This window comes from Ipomoea nil, unplaced genomic scaffold (assembly GCF_001879475.1).
Source record: "Ipomoea nil cultivar Tokyo-kokei standard unplaced genomic scaffold, Asagao_1.1 scaffold0518, whole genome shotgun sequence".
NCBI lineage: Eukaryota > Viridiplantae > Streptophyta > Magnoliopsida > Solanales > Convolvulaceae > Ipomoea > Ipomoea nil.
Window position 1 is genome coordinate 15,245 of NW_017616946.1, and position 12,634 is coordinate 27,878.

Here is a 12,634-nt window from a genome sequence, read left to right on the forward strand (position 1 = left end):
ATAGTTTTTGTATTAACCAAAGAAAATTGCATTGTTTCAAATAATTAAAAATCTACTTATATCGTTGCCTGAGAAATTCGAACTCTCGCGGGGTAACACCATGTACTAAGCAGGCACAAGCTTAAACCACTCCGCTAAAGCAACTTGTGTGTTTTTGTATTGTATATGCAAAAAATGGATTATTATCTTTTTTAGAGATTTTTTCCAACAACTTACTTTGATACAATGTAATATTTGTTTTTAAGTACTTTTTCAACCTACTGAATCACAAAGACTCTCAAACTCATTATGTCCTATTTAGGAGAGCCACTACATGCCACTATAAAGTCCACAAGATCATTTACTGGTTAAAGAGTTAATGTACTTCAATAAAAAGTTTAAAACGAACTTCAATATTTTAAAATATTTACAAGATTTTATTTTTTATTTTTTGGAATTAACCAAAGAAAATTGCACTTTTCAAATAATTTAAAATTTACTTTTATCGTTGCTTGAGAGATTTGGACTACCGTTGGGAAAACGCATGTACTTAACAGGCACACGCCCTAACCACTCGGCTAAAAAAACTTGTGTGTTCTTTTATGGTAGAAAAATCGAAACGGATCATTATTTTTTTTTTTAGTTTTTTTTTTCTACAAATTACTCTGTTTCAATGTAATATTTGTTTATAACTACTTACTCAACCTACTAAATCACAAAGAATCAATATTTCCCAAATGGGGCTCAATCCCATGACCTCCTATATAGGAGAACTACTTCATGCCGCTAAAAAGACCACAAGATCATTTACTGGTTAAAAAGTTCATATCCTACAATTAAAAATTTAAAACGAATTTCATTATTTCAAAATAGTTTTTGTATTAACCAAAGAAAATTGCAGTGTTTCAAATAATTAAAAAATTTACTTCTATCGTTTCCTGAGAGATTCAAACTCTCGCGGGGAAACCCCATGTACTTAGCAGGCACACGCCTTAACCACTCGGCCAAAGAAACATGTGTGTTATTTTATTGTATATGAAAAAAACGGATTACTATCTTTTTAAGAGATTTTTTCCTACAACTTACTTTGATACAATGTAATATTTGTTTTTAAGTACTTTCTCAACCTACTGAATCACAAAGACTCTCAAACTCATGACGTCCTATTTAGGAGAGCCACTTCATGCCACTAAAAAGTCCACAATATCATTAACTGGTTAAAGAGTTAATGTACTTCAATCAAAAGTTTAAAACGAACTTCAATATTTTAAAATAGTTACAATATTTTTTTTTATTTTTTTTTTTTGGAATTAACCAAAGAAAATTGCATTGTTTCAAATAATTTAAAATTTACTTTTATCGTTGCTTGAGAGATTTGGACTCTCGTTGGGAAAACGCATGTACTTAGCAGGCACACACCCTAACCACTCGGGTAAAACAACTTGTGTGTTCTTTTATGGTAGAAAAATCGAAACGGATTATTTTTTCATTTTAGTTTTTTTTACCTACAAATTACTCTGTTACAATGTAATATTTTTTTTATAACTACTTCATCAACCTACTAAATCGCAAAGAATCAATATTTCCCAAATTGGGCTCAATCCCATGACCTCCTATATAGGAGAGCTACTTCATGCCGCTAAAAAGACCACAAGATCATTTACTGGTTAAAGAGTTCATATCCTACAATTAAAAGTTTAAAACGAATTTCATTATTTCAAAATAATTTTTGTATGAACCAAAGAAAATTGCATTGTTTCAAATAATTAAAAATCTACTTCTATCGTTTCCTGAGAGATTTGAACTCTCGCGAGGTAACACCATGTACTAAACAGGCACACGCCTGAACCACTCGGCCAAACCAACTTGTGTGTTTTTGTATTGTATATGAAAAAAATGGATTATTATCTTTTTTAGTGATTTTTTCCAACAACTTACTTTGATACAATGTAATATTTGTTTTTAAGTACTTTCTCAACCTACTGAATCACAAAGACTCTTAAACTCATGACGTCCTATTTAGGAGAGCCACTTCATGCCACTAAAAACTCCACAAGATCATTTACTGGTTAAAGAGTTAATGTACTTCAATAAAAAGTTTAAAACGAACCTCAATATTTTAAAATATTTACAAGATTTTATTTTTTTATTTTTTGGAATTAACCAAAGAAAATTGCATTGTTTCAAATAATTTAAAATTTACTTTTATTGTTGCTTGAGAGATTTGGACTCTCGTTGGGAAAACGCATGTACTTAGCTGGCACACGCCCTAACCACTCGGCTAAATCAACTTTTGTGTTCTTTTATAGTAGAAAAATCAAAACGGATCATTATTTTTTTTTCTATTTCCCAAATGGGGTTCAATCCCATGACCTCCTATATAGGAGAGCTACTTCATGCCCCAAAAAACCCACAACATCATTTAATGGTTAAAGAGTTCATATCCTACAATTAAAAGTTTAAAACAAACATCAAAATAATTTTTGTATTAACCAATGGAAATTGCATTGTTTCAAATAATTAGATTTCTTAAAACCGAATTTAGAAAATTAAATTTTGGGTTGTCACAGCAAGTCTCCTACAACTCACATTAATTATATATCTTTGTGTTCAAATAGTTGGATTCTTGATTCGGGGGCAACGAACCACATAGTCTGCTCCCTGGATCATCTTGTAGACTATCGTGTGGCTTGTGGGACTGAGGTAAACTTACCTAATTGACAGTGCATTGCTATCACTCAAATTGGCAATATTGAGCTTAATAGTGGCATATGGCTAAAAGAGGCACTGCATATTCCTTCTTTTAAGTTTAATATAATTTCAGTGAGCAAATTAGCTCAAGACATTGCTTATAAGTTGATTTTCATGCATGAGCAGTGTGTGATCCAGAAGGATGGGCTGACAATTGGTTTAGCTAAGCAGGAACATGGGCTATATCTGGTGATTGATACACCAAGGCTGAAAACTAGAAGTTATGCAATGCAATGTACTAGTTCTGAAATTTGGCATCAAAGACTAGGCCATTTTCCAATAAATAAACTTCATTTGTTCAATAATATTGATGTTTCTGTTGCTAAACATGTTGCTTGTGATGTGTGCCATATTGCCAAACAGAAGCGTTCCCCCTTCCCATCAAGTACTACTATCTCGGATTCTTGTTTTGAGCTTATACACACAGATATTTGGGGGCCCTTTCGAGTATGCTCCTTGAAAGGGGAACGCTACTTTCTAACGGTAGTAGATGATCATTCCAGATTCACCAGGCTGCATATGATGAAGAACAAGTCCGAAAAAAGACCCTTCATAAAGAAATTTGATAATTTTGTTCTTACTCAATTTGGGACCATGATCGAAACCATCCGAAGTGATAATGGCAATGAGTTCAAGATGGATGATTTTTTTGCTGAGAAAGGTATTGTTCACCAGTGGTCTTGTATCAACACGCCTCAACAGAATGCCATAGTTGAACGGAAGCATCAACACATCTTGAATGTTACCTAAGCTCTCATATTTCAAGCACATCTTCCCTAGAATTCTGGGGACAGTGTGTTATGCATGCGGTGTTCCTTACAAACCGAATTCCTTCACCAGTCATAAATTGCTCAAGTCCCTATCGAAGGTTGTATGGTAAAGACCCTAATATAAACAATTTGAGAGTCCTTGGATGTCTTTGCTACGCAACTACTCTACCACATGCAAGGCATAAGATGGCCCCAAGAGGAAGGAAATGTGTGTTTATAGGCATGTCAGCAGATGTCAAAGGATATCTTCTGTATGACATGGATACAAAGACTATTTTTATCTGAGTTAATACCCAAAATCGTGTTAGATATATTAAATATAATATATTTAATATAATATATATTAAATATAATATAATATATCTATAATATATATTAAATATAATATATTTATATATTATATTTATATATTGAGAAGAGAGAGAGAGAGAGGAAAAATAACTCTTTGAAATGATGATTAATGAATGAACAATACTAACCTATTTATACTAAAAGATAACCACTAATAAAGCTAAAGATTAGGAGTAATGCTCCATGTAAAGCTACAATTAAGGCCACAATCTATGTAGTGATACCATGCATAACCCACCTACTGCATCCATGCATTATTCATAACAAACTAATTTAATACTTGGTTTAACCATTACTAATAATAATAATAATAATAATAATAATAATATTATTATTATTATTATTATTATTATTATTATTATAATATTGCCTCCTTTAAACCAAGTTGGATATATTGGTCATCCCAATATCTCCTTCTTCAATTTAAGAAATGTCTCCGTCTTCAAGTTGGATATACTGACTTGTATTTCGTTCTGTAAAGCCACTTGACTCCAATTGACTTCTTTTCAGGAGGTAATTCTGTTAATTCCCGGGTACCATTCTTTTCAATGACACGAATCTCTTCACCCATCGCCTTAAGCCAATGAGTTTTTGTACCAGCCTCCTCAAAGGATAAAGGGTCACAATCTGCAAAAAGAGCAAATTGAACAATATCTTCATCCGACATATCATTATATTGACCCAAAACATAATCCTGCAAGTGAGCTAGTAAGTGGCGCTCGCGTTGTGATCGTCGAACTGACGACTCGGGCTGTGAAGGAGACTGGACATTATCTGGAATCGGTTGCCCTTCAACAATATTTTAAACAGCAGGAATAACAACTGAACTTTCATCTTTAGCTAACCAATCCCAAGCACCATATTAATCAAAAGTGACATCACGACTTAAAACAACCTTTTTAGTTTCAGGATTGTATAGTTTATAAGCCTTTGAAGCGTCACTATGACCAATGAATATGCATTTCTCACCTTTATCATCCAACTTCTTTCTCAATGGATCTGGCACATGTGCATATGCCAAACATCCAAAAACCTTGAGATATTTGATAGAGGGTTTTCTCCCACTCCAAGCTTCTTCGGGTGTCTTATCATGGACACTTTTAGTTGGACACCTATTCAACACATAGACAGCACAAGCAACAGCTTCTGCCCAAAAAGGCTTAGGCAGATCCTAGGATTTCAACATGCACCTTACCATATCCATGATAGACCTATTCTTCCTCTCAGCCACTCCGTTTTGTTGTGGAGTGTATCTAGCTGTCATCTGATGTTGAATACCCTTCTTTTTCATAAAATCATCACAGGCAATATATTCTGTACCTCTATCAGTTCTCAAGATTTTAATCTCATAACCACTCTGCTTTTCAACAAAAGCCTTAAATTGTTTGAAAACATCACATGCTTCAGACTTTTGCTTCAGAAAGTAAACCCATGTTTTTCTACTGAAATCATCAACGAAAGTAATAAAGTACTTACAACCTCCATGTGAAGGAATCTCCAACGAACACAGGCCTGAGTGAACAATCTCCAACTGTTTTGTATCTCTCCTTGACTTGCCCACGGGAAAGGGATCTCTATGCTTCTTCCCAATCACACAAATCTCACAGATACGATCTATGCTTCTTCCCAATCACACAAATCTCACAGATACGATCAGGGACATTCACAACAGGTAAATCAGAAACAAGTTCCTTTCTCGCGTACTAACGGGGAACGACATGTCCGTTACGGGAGGGGCTATATTTGCACTGTTTGTTTTGATAATTGAGGGGCAACATTTACACCACTCATAATTCAGGGGTGACATTGATAATTGACATATTATAGAGGGGCATTTTTTACAATTTTCCCTTAAAATATTTACTTCTATCGTTGCCTGAGATATTCGAACTCTCGCGACGAAACCCCATGTACTTAGCAGGCACACGCCTTAACCACTCGGCCAAAGCAACATGTGTGTTATTTTATTGTATATGCAAAAAACGGATTACTATCTTTTTAAGAGATTTTTTCCAATAACATACTTTGATACAATGTAATATTTGTTTTTTAGTACTTTCTCAACCTACTGAATCACAAAGACTCTCAAACTCATGACGTCCTATTTAGGTGAGCCACTTCATTCCAATAAAAAGTCCACAAGATCATTAACTGGTTAAAGAGTTAATGTACTTCAATCAAAAGTTTAAAACGAACTTTAATATTTTAAAATAGTTACAATATATATATATATTTTTTTTGGAATTAACCAAAGAAAATTGCATTGTTTCAAATAATTTAAAATTTACTTTTATCGTTGCTTGAGAGATTTGGACTCTCGTTCGGAAAACGCATGTACTTAACAGGCACACGCCCAAACCACTCGGCTAAAAAAACTTGTGTGTTCTTTTATGGTAGAAAAATCGAAACGGATCATTATTTTTTTTTAGTTTTTTTTTTCTACAAATTACTATTTTTCAATGTAATATTTGTTTATAACTACTTCCTCAACCCACTAAATCACAAAGAATCAATATTTCCCAAATGGGGCCCAATCCCATGACCTCCTATATCGGAGAGCTACTTCATGCCGCTAAAAAGACCACAAGATCATTTACTGGTTAAAGAGTTCATATCCAACAATTAAAAATTTAAAACGAATTTCGTTATTTCAAAATAGTTTTTGTATTAACCAAAGAAAATTGCATTGTTTCAAATAATTAAAAATTTACTTCTATCGTCGCATGATAGATTCGAACGCTCGCAGGGAAACACCATGTACTAAGCAGGCACACGCCTTAACCACTCGGCCAAAGCAACATGTGTGTATTTGTATTGTATATGAATAAAACGGATTATTATCTTTTTTAGAGATTTTTTCCAACAACTTACTTTGATACAATGTAATATTTGTTTTTAAGTACTTTCTCAACCTACTGAATCACAAAGACTCTCAAACTCATGACGTCCTATTTAGGAGAGCCACTAAATGCCACTATAAAGTCCACAAGATCATTTACTGGTTAAACAGTTAATGTACTTCAATAAAAAGTTTAAAACGAACTTCAATATTTTAAAATAGTTACAATATTTTATTTTTTATTTTTTGGAATTAACCAAAGAAAATTGCATTTTTCAAATAATTTAAAATTTACTTTTATCGTTGCTTGAGAGATTTGGACTCTCGTTGGGAAAACGCATGTACTTAGCAGGCACACGCCCAAACCACTCGGCTAAAAAAACTTGTGTGTTCTTTTATGGTAGAAAAATCGAAACGGATCATTATTTTTTTTTAGTTTTTTTTTTCTTCTACAAATTACTATTTTTCAATGTAATATTTGTTTATAACTACTTCCTCAACCTACTAAATCACAAAGAATCAATATTTCACAAATGGGGCCCAATCCCATGACCTCCTATATCGGAGAGCTACTTCATGCCGCTAAAAAGACCACAAGATCATTTACTGGTTAAAGAGTTCATATCCAACAATTAAAAATTTAAAACGAATTTCAATATTTCAAAATAGTTTTTGTATTAACCAAAGAAAATTGCATTGTTTCAAATAATTAAAAATTTACTTCTATCGTCGCATGATAGATTCAAACGCTCGCGGGGAAACACCATGTACTAAGCAGGCACACGCCTTAACCACTCGGCCAAAGCAACATGTGTGTTTTTGTATTGTATATGAATAAAACGGATTATTATCTTTTTTAGAGATTTTTTCCAACAACTTACTTTGATACAATGTAATATTTGTTTTTAAGTACTTTCTCAACCTACTGAATCACAAAGACTCTCATACTCATGACGTCCTATTTAGGAGAGCCACTACATGCCACTATAAAGTCCACAAGATCATTTACTGGTTAAAGAGTTAATGTACTTCAATAAAAAGTTTAAAACGAACTTCTATATTTTAAAATAGTTACAAGATTTTATTTTTTATTTTTTGGAATTAACCAAAGAAAATTGCATTTTTCAAATAATTTAAAATTTACTTTTATCGTTGCTTGAGAGATTTGGACTATCGTTAGGAAAACGCATGAACTTAGCAGGCACACGCCCTAACCACTCGGCTAAAAAAACTTGTGTGTTCTTTTATGGTAGAAAAATCGAAACAGATCATTATTTTTTTTTAGTTTTTTTTTTTCTACAAATTACTCTGTTTCAATGTAATATTTGTTTATAACTACTTCCTCAACTTACTAAATCACAAATAATTAATATTTCCCAAATGGGGCTCAATCCCATGACCTCCTATATAGGAGAGCTACTTCATGCCGCTAAAAAGACCACAAGATCATTTACTGGTTAAAGAGTTCATATCCTACAATTAAAAATTTAAAACGAATTTCGTTATTTCAAAATAGTTTTTGTATTAACCAAAGAAAATTGCATTGTTTCAAATAATTAAAATATTTACTTCTATCGTTGCCTGAGAGATTCGAACTCTCGCGGGGAAACCCCATGCACTTAGCAGGCACACGCCTTAACCACTCGGCCAAAGCAACATGTGTGTTATTTTATTGTATATTCAAAAAACGGATTACTATCTTTTTAAGAGATTTTTTCCAATAACTTACTTTGATACAATGTAATATTTGTTTTTTAGTACTTTCTCAACCTACTGAATCACAAAGACTCTCAAACTCATGACGTCCTATTTAGGTGAGCCACTTCATTCCAATAAAAAGTCCACAAGATCATTAACTGGTTAAAGAGTTAATGTACTTCAATCAAAAGTTTAAAACGAACTTCAATATTTTAAAATAGTTACAATATATATATATATTTTTTTTTTGGAATTAACCAAAGAAAATTGCATTGTTTCAAATAATTTAAAATTTACTTTTATCGTTGCTTGAGAGATTTGGACTCTCGTTGGGAAAACGCATGTACTTAGCAGGCACACGCCCAAACCACTCGGCTAAAAAAACTTGTGTGTTCTTTTATGGTAGAAAAATCGAAACGGATCATTATTTTTTTTTTGTTTTTTTTTCAACAAATTACTATTTTTCAATGTAATATTTGTTTATAACTACTTCCTCAACCAACTAAATCACAAAGAATCAATATTTCCCAAATGGGGCCCAATCCCATGACCTCCTATATCGGAGAGCTACTTCATGCCGCTAAAAAGACCACAAGATCATTTACTGGTTAAAGAGTTTATATCCAACAATTAAAAATTTAAAACGAATTTCATTATGTCAAAATAGTTTAACCAAAGAAAATTGCATTGTTTCAAATAATTAAAAATTTACTTCTATCGTCGCATGATAGATTCGAACGCTCGCGGGGAAACACCATGTACTAAGCAGGCACACGCCTTAACCACTCGGCAAAAGCAACATGTGTGTTTTTGTATTGTATATGAATAAAACGGATTATTATCTTTTTTAGAGATTTTTTCCAACAACTTATTTTGATACAATGTAATATTTGTTTTTAAGTACTTTCTCAACCTACTAAATCACAAAGACTCTCAAACTCATGACGTCCTATTTAGGAGAGCCACTACATGCCACTATAAAGTCCACAAGATCATTTACTGGTTAAAGAGTTAATGTACTTCAATAAAAAGTTTAAAACGAACTTCAATATTTTAAAATAGTTACAAGATTTTATTTTTTATTTTTTGGAATTAACCAAAGAAAATTGCATTTTTCAAATAATTTAAAATTTACTTTTATCGTTGCTTGAGAGATTTGGACTCTCGTTGGGAAAACGCATGTACTTAGCAGGCACACGCCCAAACCACTCTGCTAAAAAAACTTGTGTGTTCTTTTATGGTAGAAAAATCGAAACGGATCATTATTTTTTTTTAGTTTTTTTTTTCTACAAATTACTATTTTTCAATGTAATATTTGTTTATAACTACTTCCTCAACCTACTAAATCACAAAGAATCAATATTTCCCAAATGGGGCTCAATCCCATGACCTCCTATATCGGAGAGCTACTTCATGCCGCTAAAAAGACCACAAGATCATTTACTGGTTAAAGAGTTCATATCCTACAATTAAAAATTTAAAACGAATTTCATTATTTCAAAATAGTTTTTGTATTAACCAAAGAAAATTTCATTGTTTCAAATAATTAAAATATTTACTTCTATCGTTGCCTGAGAGATTCGAACTCACGCGGGGAAACCCCATGCACTTAGCAGGCACACGCCTTAACCACTCGGCCAAAGCAACATGTGTGTTATTTTATTGTATATTCAAAAAACGGATTACTATCTTTTTAAGAGATTTTTTCCAATAACATACTTTGATACAATGTAATATTTGTTTTTTAGTACTTTCTCAACCTACTGAATCACAAAGACTCTCAAACTCATGACGTCCTATTTAGGTGAGCCACTTCATTCCAATAAAAAGTCCACAAGATCATTAACTGGTTAAAGAGTTAATGTACTTCAATCAAAAGTTTAAAACGAACTTCAATATTTTAAAATAGTTACAATATATATATATATATATATATATATATATATATATATATATATATATATATATTGGAATTAACCAAAGAAAATTGCATTGTTTCAAATAATTTAAAATTTACTTTTATCGTTGCTTGAGAGATTTGGACTCTCGTTGGGAAAACGCATGTACTTAGCAGGCACACGCCCAAACCACTCGGCTAAAAAAACTTGTGTGTTCTTTTATGGTAGAAAAATCGAAACGGATCATTATTTTTTTTTAGTTTTTTTTTTCAACAAATTACTATTTTTCAATGTAATATTTGTTTATAACTACTTCCTCAACCTACTAAATCACAAAGAATCAATATTTCCCAAATGGGGCCCAATCCCATGACCTCCTATATCGGAGAGCTACTTCATGCCGCTAAAAAGACCACAAGATCATTTACTGGTTCAAGAGTTCATATCCAACAATTAAAAATTTAAAACGAATTTCATTATTTCAAAATAGTTTAACCAAAGAAAATTGCATTGTTTCAAATAATTAAAAATTTACTTCTATCGTCGCATGATAGATTCGAACGCTCGCGGGGAAACACCACGTACTAAGCAGGCACACGCCTTAACCACTCGGCAAAAGCAAAATGTGTGTTTTTGTACTGTATATGAATAAAACGGATTATTATCTTTTTTAGAGATTTTTTCCAACAACTTATTTTGATACAATGTAATATTTGTTTTTAAGTACTTTCTCAACCTACTGAATCACAAAGACTCTCAAACTCATGACGTCCTATTTAGGAGAGCCACTACATGCCACTATAAAGTCCACAAGATCATTTACAGGTTAAAGAGTTAATGTACTTCAATAAAAAGTTTAAAATGAACTTCAATATTTTAAAATAGTTACAAGATTTTATTTTTTATTTTTTGGAATTAACCAAAGAAAATTGCATTTTTCAAATAATTTAAAATTTACTTTTATCGTTGCTTGAGAGATTTGGACTCTCGTTGGGAAAACGCATGTACTTTGCAGGCACACGCCCAAACCACTCGGCTAAAAAAACTTGTGTGTTCTTTTATGGTAGAAAAATCGAAACGGATCATTATTTTTTTTTAGTTTTTTTTTTTCTACAAATTACTATTTTTCATTGAAATATTTGTTTATAACTACTTCCTCAACCTACTAAATCACAAACAATCAATATTTCCCAAATGGGGCCCAATCCCATGACCTCCTATATCGGAGAGCTACTTCATGCCGCTAAAAAGACCACAAGATCATTTACTGGTTAAAGAGTTCATATCCAACAATTAAAAATTTAAAACGAATTTCATTATTTCAAAATAGTTTTTGTATTAACCAAAGAAAATTGCATTGTTTCAAATAATTAAAACTTTACTTCTATCGTCGCATGATAGATTCGAACCCTCACGGGGAAACACCATGTACTAAGCAGGCACACGCCTTAACCACTCGGCCAAAGCAACATGTGTGTTTTTGTATTGTATATGAATAAAATGGATTATTATCTTTTTTAGAGATTTTTTCCAACAACTTACTTTGATACAATGTAACATTTGTTTTTAAGTACTTTCTCAACCTACTGAATCACAAAGACTCTCAAACTCATGACGTCCTATTTAGGAGAGCCACTACATGCCACTATAAAGTCCACAAGATCATTTATTGGTTAAAGAGTTAATGTACTTCAATCAAAAGTTTAAAACGAACTTCAATATTTTAAAATAGTTACAAGATTTTATTTTTTATTTTTTGGAATTAACCAAAGAAAATTGCATTTTTCAAATAATTTAAAATTTACTTTTATCGTTGCTTGAGAGATTTGGACTATCGTTGGGAAAACGCATGTACTTAGCAGGCACACGCCCTAACCACTCGGCTAAAAAAACTTGTGTGTTCTTTTATGGCAGAAAAATCGAAACGGATCATTATTTTTTTTTTAGTTTTTTTTTTCTACAAATTACTCTGTTTCAATGTAATATTTGTTTATAACTACTTCCTTAACTTACTAAATCACAAAGAATCATTATTTCCCAAATGGGGCTCAATCCCATGACCTCCTATATAGGAGAGCTACTCCATGCCGCTAAGAAGACCACAAGATCATTTACTGGTTAAAGAGTTCATATCCTACAATTAAAAATTTAAAATGAATTTCGTTATTTCAAAATAGTTTTTGTATTAACCAAAGAAAATTGCATTGTTTCAAATAATTAAAAAATTTACTTCTATCGTTGCGTGAGATATTCAAACTGGCGCGGGGAAACCCCATGTACTTAGCAGGCACACGCCTTAACCACTCGGCCAAAGCAACATGTGTGTTATTTTATTGTATATGAAAAAA

General features: G+C 32.2%; 4 non-coding genes across 4 annotated transcripts; all 4 read right to left on the reverse strand.

Annotated features, from left to right (window-relative positions):
• Positions 1-911: 911 nt before the first annotated feature.
• TRNAS-GCU lies at positions 912-993 on the reverse strand. The gene has a single exon. It is a non-coding gene; the product is annotated as a tRNA-Ser (tRNA).
• Positions 994-5,721: 4,728 nt separating this feature from the next.
• TRNAS-GCU lies at positions 5,722-5,803 on the reverse strand. The gene has a single exon. It is a non-coding gene; the product is annotated as a tRNA-Ser (tRNA).
• A 2,462-nt stretch (positions 5,804-8,265) lies between these two features.
• On the reverse strand, positions 8,266-8,347 carry TRNAS-GCU. Its single transcript has one exon. It is a non-coding gene; the product is annotated as a tRNA-Ser (tRNA).
• Positions 8,348-9,953: 1,606 nt separating this feature from the next.
• TRNAS-GCU lies at positions 9,954-10,035 on the reverse strand. Its single transcript has one exon. It is a non-coding gene; the product is annotated as a tRNA-Ser (tRNA).
• Positions 10,036-12,634: the final 2,599 nt, after the last annotated feature.